This window comes from Hippopotamus amphibius, chromosome 2, assembly GCF_030028045.1.
Source record: "Hippopotamus amphibius kiboko isolate mHipAmp2 chromosome 2, mHipAmp2.hap2, whole genome shotgun sequence".
NCBI classification, from domain to species: Eukaryota; Metazoa; Chordata; class Mammalia; order Artiodactyla; family Hippopotamidae; genus Hippopotamus; species Hippopotamus amphibius.
In genome coordinates, this window is record NC_080187.1 from 207,661,545 (window position 1) to 207,675,076 (window position 13,532).

Genomic DNA, 13,532 nt, shown 5'->3' on the forward strand with positions numbered 1-13,532 from the left:
TCAGAGAGAGTGTATGTGTCTCTCTCTCGTGCTAGTCTGTGAATTTCTTCAGTATCAGGGAACACGTCTAATTCATCTTTGTATCCCTACTCCCCAGGATAATAGCAGACTGGCTCCTCTTGAAAGGTCTGTTAATGGGTGGATGTGTGGCTGACTTGTGCCAGAACAGACAGGAATCAACAGTGACGCTGGGCCAAGAACCCATGTCGTCTGCTTTGGACACAGTCGTGAATCTAGTCCTTGTTTTGTCTCTACCATGTGCCTTCTGTGTGCCATGCTCTGTGTTGTTGATGAAGCGCTCACTTTATTTCCGTTCCAAAAAGAGGACGGTTTCAGCTCATTCCTGGAATAACCAGCTTGCTTTCCCCTTCCGCCTGGTGCTGCCCCCACTTTCCGAGGAATTTCTTTTCTGGCTCCATTTATTGCTGTTTGGCATCAAGAGCTGCTCTGTGAGCCAGACGGGTCTCTGGACAGAGGTCTTGCTGGAGCGCTCACTCCTTTCCCGGCCAAGAAGGGGAGTCACTAGAAGGACTTCTGCTCCAGTGAGCCGTGTGTGTGTGTGTGTGTGTGTGTGTACGTACACGTGTGTACGCGCGTGCAGTGCTCAGCTTTTCAGATTCCTGTTGTTTGTGGGTCTTCTCCAGAAAGAACCCTGAAAGAATTTACTGTAAGGCCTGGCCTGGAAACAGTACTTTGCACAACTTGATTCCTTAGCAAGAAGCACGAGTGGACGATTCCTGGAAGCTGAGTTAGGGTGAGAATGAGAGAGAGAGTCTCTCTGCCTCTGTCTGTAGGCTTTCTCACTGTCAGTAAGTTCCTCCTCTGCTCTAAATATATTCTTTCCTGATGAAATTTACACTCCATTTCTTCTCATTCTGTCCTTGAGGAAAAATGGGGCAAGAAAGAGGCTTTTTCTCGGCCTCACATTTTTTATAATTCTTTACTTGTTGATACTGACTTGCTGGGGATAGCTTAGTGATTATTTCAGTTAGCTTTTGCTGTGTCATAAACCACACCAACACTTAGTAGTTTTAAAATAACAACAGCTTATGACCTTGTACAGTTCCATGGCTTGGCAGGGGCCTTCTTCCCCATGTTTTCAGTCGTCCTCTGGGAGGCGAAACCCTAGGCTTCTTCGCATGATGGCCTTAGGGTTTCAGTAGCAAGAGGGGGTAACCCCAAGACTCAAGCACCATTTAAGCCTCTGCCTGTGTCAGGGTTTTTTACATGTCTTATTAGCTAGAGCAGGTCACATGGTCAAGCCAAGATTCAGAAAGTAGAGGGATGCACTCTGTCTCTTGTTGGGAGGAGCTACAAAATACTATGGCCAGTGTTTTTCACTGTGTCCCAGTGATACGGATTCAGGTGCTAGTCCTGACTGTGCCACTTTCTGTGTCACCTTGGGCAAGTTATTTACCTTCTCCAGACCGCAGGGAAATGGAGACAGTAGAGCCTCCTTAAAGATTGTGAGGATTGAGATAATGCCTGTGAAGCACTCAGAACAGCGCTTGACACAGAGCAGACACGTGATGTATGTCAGCTGCTGCTTAGCAGATGAGTTAGTAGGTTTTTATGATAGTCAGCAGCAGAAACCAGCCTGACTGGGTTTAAGCTTCTCAAAACATATTCATTGGGAGGATCCTGGAAAAGTACAGGCTGGCCTTTGAAAAGCTGAACCCCCAGACTGTGTCGGCGCAGGGACCAGGCAGGGCTGCTCTGGTTTGGGAGGCTGGGTCACTCAGACAGAAAAGCAGCTGCTTGAATCCACGGATACCACAGGGTTGCTGCTGCTGGGCCAGGTGGTCCTTCTTAGCCTCCCTGGGGGCGGGCTGCAGGCTCAGTCACCTCCCAGAGGGGTCTGCTGTCACTGCCCCTGAAGCATGCACTCCCACAACAGTCACGCAGGTATGACGGGACTGTCCCTTCCTGGTGAGTGTGGGGTACGGGTTTGCACATCTGTATGCAATTAATTAATTTAATTAAAAAAATTTTTATTTATTTATTTATTTATTTGGCTGCGGCAGGTCTTAGTCGCAGCATGTGAATTCTTAGTTGCAGCATGTGGAATCACGTTTTCTGACCAGGGATCAAACGTGGGCCCTCTGCATTTGAGAGCGTGGAGTCTTAGCCACTGGACCACCAGGGAAGTCCCAGAATTTTAAATTATTAGGTTGAAAGTGATTTCTTGGTGTGCCCTGCTCTAAGGAAAGCTAATGTGCAAAAGTAACTTATAGCACAAGTTGCTGTAGGGGTACTTCTTTGCTTTTTCAGAACATTCACTAGAGGATTCTTCTTTTTCTTTCTTTTTAGTTTGTTTTTTAAAATTAATTACTTAATTTAATTTTTTTATTTTTGGCTGCATTGGGTCTTTGTTGTGGTATGCAGGCTTCCCATTGTGGTTTCTCGTTGCAGAACATGAACTCTAGGCATACGGGCTTTTAGTTGTAGCACATGGGCTTAGCTGCTCTGCGGCAGGTGGGATCTTCCCAGACCAGGGATCGAACCCGTGTCCCTGGCACTGGCAGGCAGATTCTTAACCACTGTGCCACCAGAGAAGTTCTCTAGGTTTTTCAAATACAGTTTCTCATGGAATCTTCAAGAAGGCAAACAAATTATATCAGTTTGATTCAGACTTTTTTTTAGGGTGTGAGAATGTGTCAGTGATACAAAATTAGGTATACCTGCACTTATAAATTACTTTTTAAGTGAGAGAAGTACAATAAGGGTATTTGGGGGATGAACAACTGTTTTGAGGTACCATTTAGGTCTTGTTTTTCCAGCTAGGTAGTAGTCTTTTGAAAGGCTTTCAGTTTTCTTTCTTCGACTGGTAAGTGTGTGCTGGTCCTAGTGAGCTGCACTGCTGTGGGTGTGTCTGTGGCCGGCTTTGCTGTGTTTCTGATGTGTCCATGCTGGATGGGAACTTAGAGATCAGCGGGTTCTCCCCCTCGTGCCTGAAGTGCTTGGTCTCTGCCATCGTGGAACAGGACCTCTTGGGTAGGACAAGTATAGCCGATATTCGCCGTGTCTGAAGTTGTGGCCAGCTGTTGTGGGTTTCTTCCACTGCGAAGCGGTCCGCTGTGATCTGTCATGGTGTTGTGCAGACATTGTATTCTGTTTCTGCTGGGTGTTCAAAGGGAGCAGCAGTCCGTGTGGCTCAGCCTGGTGTGTGTGGGTTACGGGCTGTTGATGAGGAGGTGGGGGTTAGATCTGTGGTCCCCCTGCGAGTGTGCGTTTTCTCTGAAATCTCTGGGTGACGTACTGGAGGATAGTCTGGGTAGGTACACACACATGCTCCTGCATGTTTTCTTGTCCTTCTCCTCATAGGTGCTGGTCCTAATGAGCTGCACTGCTGTGGGTGCATCCAAGAAAAGTAATTAGTATTGTAAAATATTCATTGAATAGCTAGCAAGTGCAAGGTACTGGGTGATTCACTGCGGAGAGCATAAAGATGGCTCATAAATGACTTGTGTCCTCTGGAAGCTTCGAGTCTAACGGGAAAAGAGACATATCTGTACGTGATTCCAGTGCATGGTGAACACAGCCGGTGTCTTTGTTTTGTGCGTGAATCGCCACGCTGCCAACTGTCAAACAGAATCTGATGTGATATAATTAGTCAGGATTCTTTGGCTGTGTCAGAAACCTCATTAACATTACTTAATCGAAAGAGGGAACGTATTGGCTTGAGTTACCAGGAGGTCCGAAGGCAGGGAAGAATATGGGGTTGAAATGATAGTCTCAGGACCCCGGTCACCTCTTGGTTTTACTTCTCCTTATGTGGGCTTCCTTTTCAGTCAGATTCTCTTCACTGGGGGCAGCATGGACCTCTCTAGCCTGACACTTCTAGTCTTAGTGCTCCATATCCCAGAGAAAACTCTGCCCAGTCTCCTCAGCATCTAGGTCAGTGCTTGAATCACTGGTTGGCTCTGCTTGGAGAGCCCGCCCAGTGCTGGACCATTTATTATGTCCAGCGGACTAGAGTAGTGTGGTGGGACATCCTGAGTTATGAACCCACTTCTGGGGCAGGATATAGATGGGGCCCCTTCATTGGCGCCCTAGCAGGAACACTCACTATTGTGGGGGAGGATATCCCAAGTGAAAAAGAGGAGTTCTGTAACTAGAAGATGGGAAGAACAGATTCTGAAAGCAGGCAGATTAGGGTAAAAAAGTTGTCCCACTATAAATAATATTAAGCATTGGGTCAGAAAGACAGAAAACTGCTAACACAGGATCAAAACAATAATTAAGCATTTAAGGCAGGGGTGTGCAAAATTGGCAGCTCACAGCCTGCTGCCTATTTTTGCATGGCCTGCAAGCTAAGATTTGTTTTTCCGAATTTTGTGAGATGTGATAATTGTGTGAAATTCAAATTTCGGTGTCCATAAAGACATTTTATTGGAACACAGCCAGGCTTATTTAAGTGTTGTCGGTGGCTGATTTTTGTTCTGTAATGGCAGAGTTGAGCAGTTGCTTGTAAAAGAGATCCTGTGGCCCTCAAAGCCTTAAAATATTTGCTCTCTGGGCCTTTGACAGGAAAAGCTTCCTGACCACTGGGTTAAGGGGAAGAAGAATCCCCCAGCTGAGGAAGCTTTAGGATTTAAGCACGAAAGTCAGCTGTAAGTTGATTAGCTTTAGGTTCTTCATGAAAACGGGGTATATGACGTGGGTAGGGAAGAGGGTGTTTCCCCGACCTTGGAGCTCTGAGAGGGGTTAGCTCCAAAGGTTTCTATGTAATCTTTCCACTTACTCTGGCAGGAGGTCAGAGGTCCAGTTCATCCAAAGCTGGCCCAAGTAGTTCGGCTGTGAGTTAAGGTGTGTGTGGGGGCTCAGGTACAGCTGTGCTTCATGCCATTTAAAGCAGTGATTTGCATTGCCAGCCTGCCATCCTCCTTAGCCCCCTCTCATTATCAAGATCTTGTTCTGATTAGGACCCTGAAGAAGCATATGTGACTTAGGTCAATGCAGAGTGCACACAGCTTAGCCCGTGAATAATCTCTGCCTTGGAGTTGCTGGCCGGTGAAGATCAGTGACTGCTGGGGACAGCGTTACGTTAAGCCTCAGCTTGTTTTTCTCTTCCTCCTGGTAGAAGAAGCAGCGTGTAACCTGCCTGATCTTTATGCCCAGCACTGAATTAGTAGCCTGGGCTGCCGTGTACTGAGAAAGCCGGCCTGGATTTTTGAGGGGACGCCCAGCCAGACTGTGGTTGGAGCAAGCTGCGGTGGTTCTCTGCGGAGCTGGAGTCGTTTGTACCTTGGGGCCCTCCTGCTCGGAGGCCCCTCCAAAAGAGTTCCTTATTGCCCGGGATGAAGGGTTTTGTGAAAACGGAGCTCTAGGGTCAGGATGAGATTTAACCCTTCTGCAGAGACTCTGAGCGTGTTTTTGGATCCTAGTCAAGGGGACAGCTGGGAATCTCCAAGGCACCTTGAGGGACCTAGTAACAGCCTCTGGAAGAACAGGGTCCTCACAACTGTCAGGATTGCAACCTCTGAAGTCGTCCTTTCGCTTCAGTCAGACTTGCTGTTGGCACCGATAGGCAAGATAAGAAGTGGCCCAAGGTTGTTTTTGTTTTGTTGCTTTACAAGCTGTTGGTCACAGACTCGCGTGTAATGGGTTTCTGAGTGGCTGCTTCTGCGACCCTTGCAAGGCGCTGTCCTCCCTGCCAGAGCTTTCCTGGCATCCTGCCAGCCAGGCTCCCCTGAAGAAAGTGAGGGTGGCCCCTGAGGCTGCGCACAGGGCTCAGTCCTCAGCACAGTCCCTGTCCGTGTGTGGCAGGCGAGTGTCATCTGACCCTCGACCCATAGGTTGCCCGTGGTGTCCAGGGGGCGGCCTTGGCTACACCTCTGCTTCCTTTGCCCACCAGCCTCAACCCCCAGCCATGCGGCGACAGCCTCAAGGGGGCGGTGAATTTATGGGGAGAACCGATCCCTTTGGACTCTGTCTAGACTGCCCCAGATGGAGAGAAACAGAGAGTGGCTGATTAGTAGCTGGAATCCAGTATGATCTCTGGTTAGAAATGTGAGTCACATCTCTAGAATTACCTCGGTGCTAGACCCACAGTGATGGAGTATGCCTCCAGATGAGTTTGTTTCTTAGCATCTCAAGTAAGGCAGATGGGACGTTGGAGGAGGGAAGGTGCTTCCTCAGATCCCTTTAAGGAAGCATTGTGGAGGAGGTGGTATTTGGGCTGAGCTTTGAAGCATAGGGAGAAGTTACGCAGGTGGCAGTGTCAGCACAAGGAATTCCAGGTAGAGGGAAACACGTGAATCATGATGACACAGAGGCAAGAAAACACAGATGTGTCCTTGCAGGAAATAGCAAGCTGTTCAGGGTGTTTAGAACAACGGATTCCTGGTGGTAAGTGGTGGGAGTTAAGTGAGAATTAGTTGAAGCGACTGAGGAGGGTCTTCCCTGCCATGCACAGGGACTGGATTTTATCCTGGGCAGTGGGGAGCTGAGGGGTGCTCCTGCACAAGGGAGGAAGGCCAGCTGTCCTTGGAGGAAGAGGCCTCTGGCTGCTGCAGCTAAGGTGAGGGGAGAGGGGAGAGAGGCCTGTTAGGAGGCTGTTGCCATGGTTCCAGAAGGAAGAAAGTGGGTCTGAGTCAGGGTAGTCACCGAGTGAAGGGTGAGGAGGACACAGGTTGGGAGAGATTATCCTGGAAAGCCCCCAAGAGCAGAGGCCCGGTGCTGGTGTGGACAGATGGGGAGGGCAAGGGAAGGAAGCCAGCAGGTTTGCCCCATGGCCGTCCCCGAGGCAGATGGTGGAGGGGACCTGACCCCAAGGCTGTGCCTGCTCTCTTTAGGAGAGACCTGTCACCCTGCTGAGAGGTGATCCCGGCAGAGCTGTGTCCTGCCCCTTCTCACATCACAAAGCCTCATTTCTAAGGGAAACCCAGGGCTGGGGGTACTGCCACTCTCTTCAGTTACAGAGAACTTCCTGAGGAGGGTTGTGGGCCCAGGAGAGCCGGTTTGGCTTGGAAGTCTGGTGACCTGGGGACCAAAGGAGGGGCAGATTTTGTTAACCACTGCCCAAGCAAGGTGAAGCCCAGCTTGCCTCACCCAGTGCTACAGGGTGACAACGTAGACTCTAGTGGAGGATCTCAGCTTGAGGGTGGGACCAGCAGTAGGCTTAATAGTGCTAGAGTAACTAGAAACAGACATGGTGGGATTTTCTTTTTCCATTTGGAAACAACACGTTTCAAAATGTGTTGTTGAAAAGCTTTTGCACAGCAAAAGAAACCATAAACAAGACTAAAAGGCAACCCTCAGAATGGGAAAAAATAATTGCCTATGAAACAACGGACAAAGGATTAACCTCCAAAATATACAAGCAGCTCATGAAGCTTAACACCAAAAAAGCAAATAACCCAATCCACAAATGGGCAGAAGACCTAAATAGACATTTCTCCAAAGAAGACATACAGATGGCCAACAAACACATGAAAAGATGCTCAACATCACTCATCATCAGAGAAATGCAAGTCAAAACCACAATGAGGTATCACCTCACACCAATCAGAGTGGCCATCATCACAAAGTCTGGAAACCACAAATGTTGGAGAGGGTGTGGAGAAAAGGGAACTCTCCTGCACTGTTGGTGGGAATGTAAGTTGGTACAGCCACTATGGAAAACAATTTGGAGGTTCCTTAAAAAACTACAAATAGAACTACCATATGATCCAGTAATCCCACTCCTGGGCATATACCCAAAGAAAACCATAATCCCCAAAGAAACTTGTACCATAATGTTTATTGCAGCACTCTTTACAATAGCCAGGACATGGAAGCAACCTAAATGCCCACCAACAAATGAATGGATACAGAAGATGTGGCATATATACACAATGGAATATTACTCAGCTATAAAAAGGGATGAGATGGAGCTATATGTAATGAGGTGGATAGAACTACAATCTGTCATACAGAGTGAAGTAAGTCAGAAAGAGAAGGACAAATATTGTATGCTAACTCACATATACAGAATCTAAAAATGGTACTGATGAACTCAGTGACAAGAATAAGGATGCAGATACAGAGAATGGACTGGAGAACTCGAGGTATGGGAGGGGGCGGGGGGTGAAGGGGAAGCTGAGACGAAGCGAGAGAGTAGCACAGACATATATATACTACCAAGTGTAAAATAGTCAGTGGGAAGTTGTTGTATAACAAAGGGAGTCCAACTCGAGGATGGAAGATGCCTTAGAGGACTGGGGCAGGGAGGGTGGCGGGGACTCGAGGGGGGGAGTCAAGGAAGGGAGGGAATACGGGGATATATGTATAAAAACAGATGATTGAACCTGATGTACCCCCCAAAAAAAAAAAAAAAATGTGTTGTTGAAGGTAAGTGCCTGTGGCCTTGTGTGTGAAGTGCGTGTGGCCGGTAGTGGCAGGCAGTGAGTCCTCAGAAAGCTGCTACCCACCAGGTGCCCTCAGAGCCACTGCCTCCCTTTCCCTTTATCATCCTGGCTCCGGACAGAACCTTATGGAAGGTGCCCTCCGGCTTGGCCATCGGCTCCCTGAGTGTACCCTGTCAGAGCCCCTCATGACCTCCGAGCCTCACCTTCCTTCATTTAGTGGTGATCTTACCCCCCTCTCCATCTCCTGGAACTGTCCTCAGGACCAGATGAAGAGGAAGCTCATGGACCACGTGTGTGTAACAGCGTCAAGTTTGTAGCACTTAAAAGCTCAGTGAACATGTGATGGAATGCTGGGCTCCTAAGAAGCTTGCAGTCCTAGTCAGGGAAGCAATACTATACCTTAAAAATTGGATAAAAGATTTATTAATGAGCTGACATAAAATCTGGAATTTGCCTTAAAATATTTGTTCCCTCCCACCCCACAAAGTAAAAACTGAGGGTTTTGGTTGAAACAAGACTGGCAATGAGTAGATAATTGTTGAAGCTGATGTTGGGTACATGGTTACACTCTCTCTACTTTTGTGAATGTTTGGATGTTTTAAGAGGGAAAATCTTGACTAAAAGAAGCTGGCAAATGTACTAACATGACAAGTGACATATGTGGTAAGAGCTTCAGGGAGAAGGGAGCCTTGTGGGTGTAAAGTGGTCAGGTGAGGCTTCCGGGAGGAGGTAGGAGCCTCTCCGTGAGGATTCTTTGTTACAGGTAACAGAAACCAACTTGAGTCAGTGTAAACAGAACAGAGGACTTCCTTATAAGGATCTGGGGGCCCTGGGACAGCCCAAGGACCAGATGTTGCCAGTGCTCAGGAAGGGACGGGACAGGGATGGAAGACCATTGGGACCCCAGGCAACCTCTTTCCATGTTGGCCTGCCTTGTCCTAGATGCTATGCAGCTTGGTTTTCTCTGCTTCTTTGTCCAGGAGCAGGAGGAAGGGACTTCCACCCCCACCCCAGCTCTCAGGGAGCATCAAGTCCGTCCCAGACACAGCCCAGGCCCATCCTGAACCCTTAGCCCCATTCCCAAGTCCCTGAGTATCTTAGCAGAAGTTACCTGGTGCAGATAGTTGGTGGGCTCCCTTCTGTAGGCGAAGGGAGGAAATTAAGGGGTCACTTTTGAGTTAGGCAGCCCTTTCTCCCCTATCCCCTCCAACAAACAAAAAAGATTAGAAGGATGGTAGGTCATATATGAATACAGAAGGTATCTGGATTAGAGACTAGCAAGAGCAAATGATTCAGAGACAGAACATACAGGGGACTGTTAGGGAACAGCATGGATCCTCTTGGCACTGACAGGGGGCACATAGGTAGGAACCAGACCGAGCAGGAGCTGATTCTTTATACTGCTTGTGTTTTTTCTCAAATGTTAGCTTTTATTTTCCACCCAAGCTTCAGAGCCATTGAACTCTAAATTCTATGTTTCTCATAGGTAGTTCCTCTTATTTATTGAGCCCTGTCAAGTAGGAATTACTGTTTCTATTGGACAGCCAAGGAAACAGACTTCACGAGGCTCTGTAATTTGGTCAGGGTCACACAGCTTGTGCTGGTGGAGCTAGGATTCACATCCAGATAGGGCTAACTCCAAAGTTGGTGCTGCCATTTCCACACCACTTTGTACATCCAGTTTATGTAATTTTTGATGCCAGTTGATGTTCAGAATCAGTGAATATTAGGATTCTTGGTTGTTAGTGAACACAAATTAGCTCAAACAATAAAAGAGGTTTTTGTTTCTGTTTTTGTTTTGGCTTAGCTAACCAAACCCCAGGAAGAATAAGAATGCAGTCTGGCCTTAGGGAAAGTTGTTTTCAAGCACTCAAATGCCATTAGCTGTTATACTTCAGTTAAGATATACTTCAATGCAGTTGGTTCTCTATACTGCATCCTTGGATTCAACCAACCTGCATAACGAAAGTATTTGGGAAAAAATAATTCCAGGAAGTTCCCAAAAGCAAAACTTGATTTACATAGCATTTACATGGTGCTTACAACTGTTTACATTGTATTAGGTGTTGTAAGTAATCTAGAGATGATTTAAAGTATTCGAGAGGATGTGCATAGGTTATGTGCAACCACTACATCATTTTATATAAGGGACTTGAGCATCTGCAGATTTTGGTATCCGTGGGGGCGGCGGGGAGAGGGGTGCCTTGGAAGCTGTTAATTCTCTCTCATTTGATTCTCTTCCAGTGTTGGCTTTATTCTCTCAGGCCAACTGTCTCTACCACTTGGGAACCATTGCCTCTGGCTTTAGTCTTATTGTCAGGGAGGCAAGAGCTTTTTCCCAGCTTCTGATAGAAAATCCCAAGGAAGGGCTCTAATTGGACTAATACTGGTCATGTACCCAGACCCGCCAGATCACCCTGGACGGGGGATTGGGGAACTGTGAGTGGCTCAGCCTGCGTCAGGGGCCGGGGCCAGGGTTCTGATTGTCAGTCTCCACCCGGAGCGGTCCAGCGTTAGTGTATATGGTGGGGGAGGGCCCTGCTCAGTGGATTACACATAGGATGCCCACTCCATTTAGCTCACGTTTGTTCTTACCTGGCAAACACACTCTTCTAGGCGGTTTCCTTTGGGGCCTGTCTTAAGCTAAGCTAGGAGTGGCTGGTGAGTGACCTTGACTTCCTGGGTGAGTTGTGCTGACTGTGACCCAGGCACAGATGGTAATGCCTTACTGTGCTGCCACTTGGGTCACCGAAACTATGGTGATATTATTAGAAGTTCTCTCCCACTTTCCATTTAAAAATGGAACAGATCTCCAGCCTGTCTCCACCTTTCCTTTTTCCATCTTTTCCCTCTCCTCCTGCTGAGCAAAATTAGCTTTCAGCAAGTCGGAACAGGTTTTTCGCTAATTTCTCCTCCTTGAGGTACAGATGAGACGCATCCAAAGTAGCGAGCATTGCTGTCCTGCCCACAGGTGGTTGATTGGCTTTGTGGTGCACTGAATATCTGTGTGTCTTCTGAAGTCACCCAGATAGTCTGGAAGGGGAAGACTACTGCTCTACGGCAGGTTCTTTTAATGGGAAGGATACTCTGTGGTCTTTGGCAAGGGGCTTCTCCTTGAGCCTTAATTTCCATCTTATCATATGGGGCTGCTCTGCCATGTATTATTATGGGCTCATTAGAAATGAGAGATCAGGGAATCCAGGACCCGTAAACTCTTGCCTTTACTGCCCCCTTTTCCCCTTTCTCTCTCTCTCCCTTCTCTCCCCCTCCCTTTAGTATAATCCCTGCACCTTTTGCTGCGGCTGCTGTTACTACCTGACTTCAAATTTTGACCATTTCTTGGAATGGCGTGTGCTGATGTAACCAAATCCTGAACTCTTGCAGCATCAGCTCGTGTTTAATCATCAGCATTTGTGTGCCTTTTGGGTCAGGGATGAGCATTGCATTTGCAGAAGGGGGCGCACAAAGGCAGAGAATGAAAGCATTTCAAAACTAATGAATCTTGGGAGGGAAAAAAAATTGAAATGCAGTTGCTGAACTTGGTTGCAAAACTCTTGAAAGTGGAGAGAGAAAAATAGCTGCTTGTTAGGACCTGGCACACGTGCTCCGAAGGCTCCCTGTTTGAACTCACTTGTTAATCAGGAGATGGGAAACAGCCTCTAGTTCCGCTGTCAGCACGTCTCCTGCAGTTACACTTGTCAAGGAGGAGGAGGAGCTGGAGCCGAGAAGGAAGCGCTGCCTCACTAAACCTGAGCGCGGACTTCTCTCTCACAACCAGATTTTAATGATTTCACCCTACCCCAAGTCAGCTCCTACTCCCAGATAAAGCTTGTTTCATTGGTAATGTGAGTGACCTCCCACCCCTTCCCCAACCACAACTTTTTTTAAAAGATTGAGATACAGTTGACATATAACATTGTATTAGTTTCAGGTGTACAACATAATGATTTGATATATGTGTATCTTGTGAAGTGATTGCCACAATAAGTCTAGTTAACATCTGTCACCTTACATAGTTACAATTTTTTTCTTGTGATGAGAACTTTTAAGATCTACTTTCTTAGCAAATTTCAAATATACAGTACAGTATTGTTAAGTGCAGTCACCATGCTGTACACTGCATCTCTAGGACTCATTCATCTTATAACTGGAGGGTTGTGCCTCTTGGCCACCGTCACCCGCAAGTTAATAATGACATTTCTGAAACTTTGGAGTACAGTGCACTGTGGTTTGCCATTTGCTCGGTTGTTTAGACCCAGATTGGCTGGGCTCTAGATGCACAATCAAGAATCTATGAGTTCTACTCTAGCCTCTGCCGTTACCTCACTTTGTAACTTTGACAGATAACTCGCGGGCTCTGGGCCTCCGTGTTTCTCGTCTGTGCAACAGGGGTTAATCATGCTTACCTCACACCATTTGTTGTGCGGATTAAAGAGTACAGTATATTTAAAAGGCCTGGCATAGTAGGTGCTCAGTGAACCAGAGCTGCTGAGGTGTCTTCCTAGGTTGGCTGGCTTCTTATTTGTTGGATTCTGTCTCCCCTGGTGGTGACAGCCTGGACAGGGACAGGGACTTGTCCTTTTTACTCATAGCTTAGTGCAGGCAATGTATTAATGTTTTTTTGTTTTTGTTTTCTTAATTATTTTTTTGGGGGTACATCAAGTTAAATCATCTGTTTTTATACACATATATCCCCGTATTCCCTCCCTTCCTTGACTCCCCCCCCTCGAGTCCCCCCCACCCTCCCCGCCCCAGTCCTCTAAGGCATCTTCCATCCTCGAGTTGGACTCCCTTTGTTATACAACAACTTCCCACTGACTATCTATTTTACAGTTGGTAGTATATACATGTCTGTGCTACTCTCTCGCTTCGTCTCAGCTTCCCCTTCACCCCCCGCCCCCTCCCATACCTTGAGTTCTCCAGTCCATTCTCTGTATCTGCGTCCTTGTTCTTGTCACTGAGTTCATCAGTACCATTTTTAGATTCCGTATATGTGAGTTAGCATACAATATTTGTCCTTCTCTTTCTGACTTACTTCACTCTGTATGACAGATTGTAGTTCTATCCACCTCATTACATATAGCTCCATCTCATCCCTTTTTATAGCTGAGTAATATTCCATTGTGTATATATGCCACATCTTCTTTATCCATTCATTTGTTGATGGGCATTTAGGTTGCT

General features: G+C 47.1%; 1 protein-coding gene across 3 annotated transcripts in view; it reads left to right on the forward strand.

The window, feature by feature from the left end:
* The window catches only part of MAP2K1 (mitogen-activated protein kinase kinase 1), a 78,224-nt gene that overhangs the window by 50,788 nt on the left and 13,904 nt on the right, over window positions 1-13,532 (forward strand). The gene's annotated exons all lie outside the window — the stretch shown is intronic.